This window comes from Bombina bombina, chromosome 4 (assembly GCF_027579735.1).
Source record: "Bombina bombina isolate aBomBom1 chromosome 4, aBomBom1.pri, whole genome shotgun sequence".
In the NCBI taxonomy this organism is placed as follows: domain Eukaryota; kingdom Metazoa; phylum Chordata; class Amphibia; order Anura; family Bombinatoridae; genus Bombina; species Bombina bombina.
In genome coordinates, this window is record NC_069502.1 from 994,312,136 (window position 1) to 994,319,635 (window position 7,500).

Below are 7,500 nucleotides of genomic sequence, written 5' to 3' on the forward strand. Positions count from 1 at the left end.
TGGCCAGGATCTCCTTTAAAGCATTCCAATGACAGTTATAATCTGTGATTAGCCTTATTTTTGAATCTATTGGTTTTTCTTTCTGTGCAAGAAGTGAGTTTCTATTTGTATGTGCAGCATTGCTGAATGCCTTCTTTACATTTCGCTTAGAATATCCTCTATCTAAGAACCTTTTTTGCATCTCTACGCCATGCTTTAGGAACCTTTCTTTTGTCGAGCAATTTCTACGAAGCCGCAGAAATTGCCCTTTTGGAATGCCTTTTATCAAGTGTGTTGGGTGGTGACTTGAAGCTAAGAGGAGACTGTTAGTAGCAGTACTCTTCCGAAAGTTTTCAGTCACTAACATTCCTTGTTCAATTTTTACATTGACATCGAGGAACGAAATTTCCTCCTTACTATATTGCAGGGTTAGTGAAATGTTGCTATTATTTATGTTGAGGGTTCGAACAAATTCTTTTAGAATGTTCTCTGATCCCTCCCAGATTAGGAAGACATCATCCACGTATCTTATCCACATGTGGATGTTTTCTTCAAAAAGAGGGTTTTGGAACACTTCATCCATTTCCCACTTTCCCAGATGTAGGCACGCATACGTTGGGGCACATCTCATGTTGAGGTCCTTAAAAAAGGCTTATCATTCTGTCCTACAAACACCCTTGACAAATTTAACTTTATCAAGGACCTTCATCTTTTTGCTAGACGGGTAGTCCTGTCGCAGATAATGAAAGGAAAGAGCAGACATCTAGTGGAAGATGTATCTCTTACTATGGAAGATAATGCCTCAATTATAGATCTCCAAGTTCTACTGGCTGAAAACGAAGGGAGTCAATATGATCCCTCACAAGCCATTGATACCAGTGAATGTAAAACGATTAAAACTAATTTTAAAGCAAAATCTAAATATATGCCACAATTATCGATGGTACCTGCTGTTAACATCTTTGTGAGGCAGGTAGAGAGAGAAGTGGCGAATCTTTCCTTCACTGGATTAGTAAATGATAATCTAAGCAAGTCAGAAAGAAAAGCGCTTGGAGAATTGATGAGTGCTAAAGGACTGATCATAAAACAGGCGGACAAGGGCGGTAACTTAGTCCTATGGGACGAAAGTATGTATGTCCTTGAGGCTAAACGCCAACTTTTAGACAGAACCCAATATCAATGTCTAACCTTCAATCCTACCTCCTCTCTGCAGTTTTCCCTCTTTAATATGCTAAAGAGTGCAAAAGAGAGGAAAATCATTACTGCAACAGAATTTAAATATCTTTACCCTGAACATCCAGTGATGCCAGTATTTTACTGCATCCCCAAAATACATAAAAACTCCACTAATCCTCCAGGCCGTCCAATAATTGCAGGAATAGGCAGCCTCACAGAAAATCTGGGGAACTATATTGACCACTTTCTAAGACCATTTCTGAATACCATGCCATCCTTCATACTAGATACTGCAGACTTCCTCAGGAAAGTAGATGGACTATCGGTTCCTCAGGAAGCTTGGTTGGTATGTTTAGATGTTGAGGGTTTATACTCATCCATCCCACATGAAGTGGGAATAGAAGCGTGCAAGCACTTTCTCATGACAAGAGGCACTAATGTTCAAAACCACACAGATTTTGTGGTGGAACTATTAACATTTGTGCTTAATAACAACATATTTATGTTTGATAATAAAATATACAAGCAAAAAAGAGGCACTGCAATGGGTGCCACATGTGCCCCAACGTATGCGTGCCTACATCTGGGAAAGTGGGAAATGGATGAAGTGTTCCAAAACCCTCTTTTTGAAGAAAACATCCACATGTGGATAAGATACGTGGATGATGTCTTCCTAATCTGGGAGGGATCAGAGAACATTCTAAAAGAATTTGTTCGAACCCTCAACATAAATAATAGCAACATTTCACTAACCCTGCAATATAGTAAGGAGGAAATTTCGTTCCTCGATGTCAATGTAAAAATTGAACAAGGAATGTTAGTGACTGAAAACTTTCGGAAGAGTACTGCTACTAACAGTCTCCTCTTAGCTTCAAGTCACCACCCAACACACTTGATAAAAGGCATTCCAAAAGGGCAATTTCTGCGGCTTCGTAGAAATTGCTCGACAAAAGAAAGGTTCCTAAAGCATGGCGTAGAGATGCAAAAAAGGTTCTTAGATAGAGGATATTCTAAGCGAAATGTAAAGAAGGCATTCAGCAATGCTGCACATACAAATAGAAACTCACTTCTTGCACAGAAAGAAAAACCAATAGATTCAAAAATAAGGCTAATCACAGATTATAACTGTCATTGGAATGCTTTAAAGGAGATCCTGGCCAAGAATTGGAAAATTCTTGTGAGTGATGTGGGAGTATCAAAAGAAGTTGGAGCCTATCCGAATATTACTGCAAGACGAGCTAGCAATCTGAAGGATAAGCTAGTAAGAAGTCAATATAGGTCTGAACAGAGACAGACAGACTGGCTGACAAGACATAGGTCATCAGGCAACCACCCTTGTGGTCGTTGTGTGGCATGCAAATTTATGGTAAAAACTAAAGATTTTGGCACCCGTTCAGGGAAGAGATACAAGTTAAAACACTTTACTAATTGCAATACTGAAGGAGTGATCTATCTACTCTCCTGTAACTGCCCACGTTTTTATGTGGGCAAAACGAGGAGAGCCATAAAAGACCGAATTACTGAGCATCGAGACGATGTAAAAAAACAAAAACCAGAAGAGCAATGTCGCAAAACATTATGAACTGGTACATGATTGTAATCCTGATTCTCTGAAATTCATCTGTATAGATAGAGGAATCACCAATGGCAGAGGGGGCGACAACGACAAGGTCCTCTTGCAAAAAGAATGCAGATGGATCTTTGAGTTGGGGACCCAACTGCCTGATGGTTTAAATGATAAACTCGATATGGCCTGTTTTCTATAGGACAAAATGAATTCCATGAAAGCCCTGCTCTAAAAAACATTTTTTTTGACTTGTATTTTAAAACATTGTAATCAAAATATAGTATATGAATAAGGGAAAATATGTGATATATACTAAGATATGTTATTCAGCTAAAAGGATATAAATTCTAGAGTTACCTTTTTGCTTTTAAGTACAGCACATTTCCAAATTGGTGTCTGTTTCCATTTAGTTGCTTTTAATTTCATGTTTGTGTTCAACTAGATATGCATTGTATTTTCACCTCCAGCAGGGGCGCTCTCACAAAATACTATAAAAATAGGACTGAAGGAGTCCATTCAATATACCGCCCTGACGAAGCCCGGTGTGTTTAACAGCCCTGCGGGTGAAACGCGCGTCGGCATTGGCTAAGCCGACCGGCCTACGTGGTGCACGTCACAAACACAGCCTCCTAACCGCATGGTAGATGGTACCTGCGGTGCAATATACAGAAGTGTAACAACGGCATTCTGAGGATCGGAGAAACGACTAGGACACACTATGCCACAGTGATACGTCTGAATGAATAAAGCAAGGTCGTATGTGTCACAGTAGGGTTCACTAATATGAACTGTACTACGGTCGAATAATAATATGGTTACCTGTGAAAACTGCATTGTCTGATTGCTGTGTGAGGAATACACTTACAAAGAAATCTATGGGTACTGTTACAATAGCTGCCAAGAATAGCAACATTGCTTTACATACGCTAAGCTGAACTTCTAACAAACAGCATTTGAATTGCTTTCTCTTCTGCTTGCTACAATGTTTCCTTGCATGCAGCTTTATATGTCAGCATTTCCACGATCACAGCACTATTAAGAAGATATCATGCAGTGTGCTTTATGCTACAACTCTACACTTCTGCTTATTCCTTTCTACAGCAAAGCTTTGCATGACGAACTAACAAAATACCAAAAAGCATAATAAGGGCACATACTGTCTGTATTTATTGCAAAAAGTCGCTTAAATGTGTTTTGTTGAGTGTAAATAAAGCCTAACTTAGAGATCACTTAGATCCTGGTAGATATTACCACTTATTGTACTGCCCGGTATTATACTCTCCTTAATTGGAGTACTGTGAGCAGCTGGGTGTAGTGAGTCTCGAATTTAAGGCTTTACATTTCATGCCTGTATACCACTATACGCTATTCATTGCATACCATATTGTAATTACGATAATAAGCTGTGACCTGCTTCTGTTCCTGATACCCTTAGTTAACCTCTTAGATCCCATTCTTTCATACCTGCCCAGGTTATACCTCTTTAAAAGGGGTTCTGTGAGCAGCAGGGTGTAGAGGTTATATATAGGTGTCAATCTACAAATTTATGTAGTGTTTGGCTGTTTTCCATGTACTAAATGCGCACCCCTGACCGGTCAGGTTTATATTACTAACTCTAGTATATTTAGAAGTAAATTTTGCTTTCTTTTCAAACTCCCTTTAACGAATACTATAAGTGTTGAGTCCTTTCCACTGGGGGAGTGGCGTACATATAGCTGGAAGATTTCTCTGTTCACAATTGGATTAAAGAATTCACTGTTTAAAAACATATGTTGGTCTTATGAGCTTTATTTTCTAAAAAGAGTGCTGAAATCCCTGTCTTTTCTTAACTAGGATTACACTCCTAGATTTCTCTCTCCTCTTTCTTAACCATGATAAATAATTTGTAAGGGTCTGCACCATTACAATTAAAATACTGACAGAACTAGAAGTTTCACTGTCGGTTTTTCATATATAAGCTCTTTTACAGCAATTGCGTTCCCTCTGATATTTGTTATTATATATATATATATAAAAATAATAAATTTGTTTTTTTAGCACACCTTACAAAAAGTTTAAATCAACATCTGGGAGTGCTGCCAATATGACCCAGTAATTACACAAACAAAGAGGTATCAGCGCACATCCATTTTCAAAAGCACAACATATTTTTGACTGCTGCAAAAAATTGCCTGCATATACATCAACAGACAACTATTCTTTTTTAAATAATATTGGGAACTTAGTCACACAATATGACCATACTTTGCTTAGCCAGCCACCACTTACAAGGTGCCCCAATTAGACTGGTCCTACTCTAAGTCCTTTTGCCACAGAGGGCTGAAACATTCCTGCTTTTACTCTTCATAATAGAATGAGACTCCCTGGCTTTTTATTCACAACTCTTTAACACTGTAATGAGCACACCTGAACTTGGGTGGGGTGCTTAAACCAATGGGAAATGGTAAGTCTCCCTGGTAATTTTAAATACAAATCCAAAATTTGGTTTTTTAGCACACCTTACAAAAAGTTTAAATCAACATCTGGGAGTGCTGCCAATATGACCCAGTAATTACACAAACAAAGAGGTATCAGCGCACATCCATTTTCAAAAGCACAACAGGTTGTGCTTTTGAAAATGGATGTGCGCTGATACCTCTTTGTTTGTGTGTGTATATATATATATATATATATATATATATATATATATATATATATATATATATAAATTAATTTGGGAGGAACAGTAATTGCAAAAAGCAAAAACTGGACTGGAGGCGTAAGGGAGTTCGTTCAAAATATACAGGGAAGAGCTGCTGGAGTAAACTAAAAAAGGTGTGTAGAAATGACCCCCTAATGTCGGCACACTGGATACTGGAAATGGAAAAGAAGGGAAAGTGAACTAAACAGCGCTGCACCCTGATTGTCTTAAGGATAATTTGTAAAAAAAAAAAGTGCCTATACTGAAAGTAGGATAATACACAGTATATATAGACTTATACTTCTATTCACAGTGATTCATATCACACATAAAATTTGCAAGTCAGAGAAGATGAATATTGGAGGCTAACACCAGATAACGAGTGGAACGTAATATGATTCCCTGATGTTATGTCTGATTACCATTAAGCCTTCAGACTAAAAGTAGGATTATACACAGTATATGTAGACTAATACGTCTAAGCACAGTGATTCATATCACACAAAAAGTTGTTGCAAGTTAGAGAAAGCGATTAATGGAGGTTAACACTAGATGACAAGTGAAACACAATTTGATTCCCTGATATTATGTCTGATAAATATTAAGCCGTCAGACGTGTTTGCAGGATAATGTATACACTTAGTCACCCATAGTAAATACAAAGACCAGGGGGGGGGGAAAAATTCTTAAAAAAATAAATTGATATAAGTGTTCATATGGAATTAAAACAAAAGCAGAGTTAATTTCCGTCTGAGTAGAATATGTTCAAAGATAAACAGCGTAGACACTCCAAACTTCTTATCCACAATAAGTCTCACAGTCTACTTACTTCCAAATCCCCAATCATATGTTGTGAATGATGGAAGAGACCCGGTCTCAAAGCGTTTTCCTCTGTTAGAGTAGAGCCTTCCTCTTAACGTAAACGCTGACTAACGTTCCTCTGTTTGTCTTAATCACACTGTCAGTTCTCCTTCCCTCTTTCTCTCCTGCTGATTGATGGTTGCACATATACGCCTCTTGTCATTGGTTCACCCGATGTGTTCATCAAATTAGCAGTAGTGCAAATGACGCCCTTAACGAATATCTGATTTATATAGGTTAATTATAGACTCTAAAAAGCCCCAGGTCCAGCTATCAGGATATTCTTTAGATAATTCTAAAAAGAAATGACTATTTCAGCTGTGCAATTAGAGAACAAATGGTCCTAAAATCCTCTTTATGATCTCACACACACATATATATATATATATATATATGTACACACACAAGTTCTATCAATACAAGAACTGCAAAAAAGGGGTTCTACTTGGGCATCCAAACAAAATTTGCACTCTACAGTACGCCTAGACTCCAAGTCCATCTTGCCCCAGAAATGTAAGCACAATTTTTCCAGAAAAAAAAAATCTTTTATTTCTTTTTATAACAAAAAAAGGTACTGTCCCTTTCAAAATTCAATAAACAAAACGACAGTCTATGAATACAAAATCTCTTAAGGCAATAAACCTGTTAAACACTATTTAACAGCAAATTAGGTTAATTAATAATAACCTGCTATGCACTCTACACCTCGGCGCTAAGCTGGGGTGCCTACCTGCTCCTCCTAACACTGAATGCCCTGATGAAAATTCCAAATCTGCAGTAGAACGGGAGCGACAGAGAGGGGAAGAGCTGAATTAAGCTGTGAGACTGATTCTCCTGAACAAAAAGCGCCAAATGAAACCGCACGCTAGTAAGGAGAAGACACACCTCCTTAGTGACGTCACGCCATGTACAGGCGAAGAAACGGCTTGCCGCTTCATCTTATATCACCAAAAGTCACCAAATTATAGCGACTACACAAATAAGCAGTATGCGCTTCTGAGCCACCAACATTAATATATAATAAAGTTCCCCTTTATTCCTACCACCACACAGTACCCTGCATCCTGCCTAAAAAAATCCTGACCCACAGGAAATGCCCAATATGGTGCAGCTATGTGCTGTAGTGCCAGAAGTGTATATAAGTAAAATGGCACTTACCTGCACCCAGACTGTACCAGGTATGAGAGGAAGCCGCTCCTCACAGGGACCTGTGGATAGAAGGAACAGAGTAAGCCTA

At 38.3% G+C, this 7,500-nt stretch overlaps 1 protein-coding gene across 1 annotated transcript in view; it reads right to left on the reverse strand.

Moving 5' to 3' along the window:
• The window catches only part of XPO1 (exportin 1), a 443,161-nt gene that overhangs the window by 360,517 nt on the left and 75,144 nt on the right, over nucleotides 1–7,500 (reverse strand). The gene's annotated exons all lie outside the window — the stretch shown is intronic.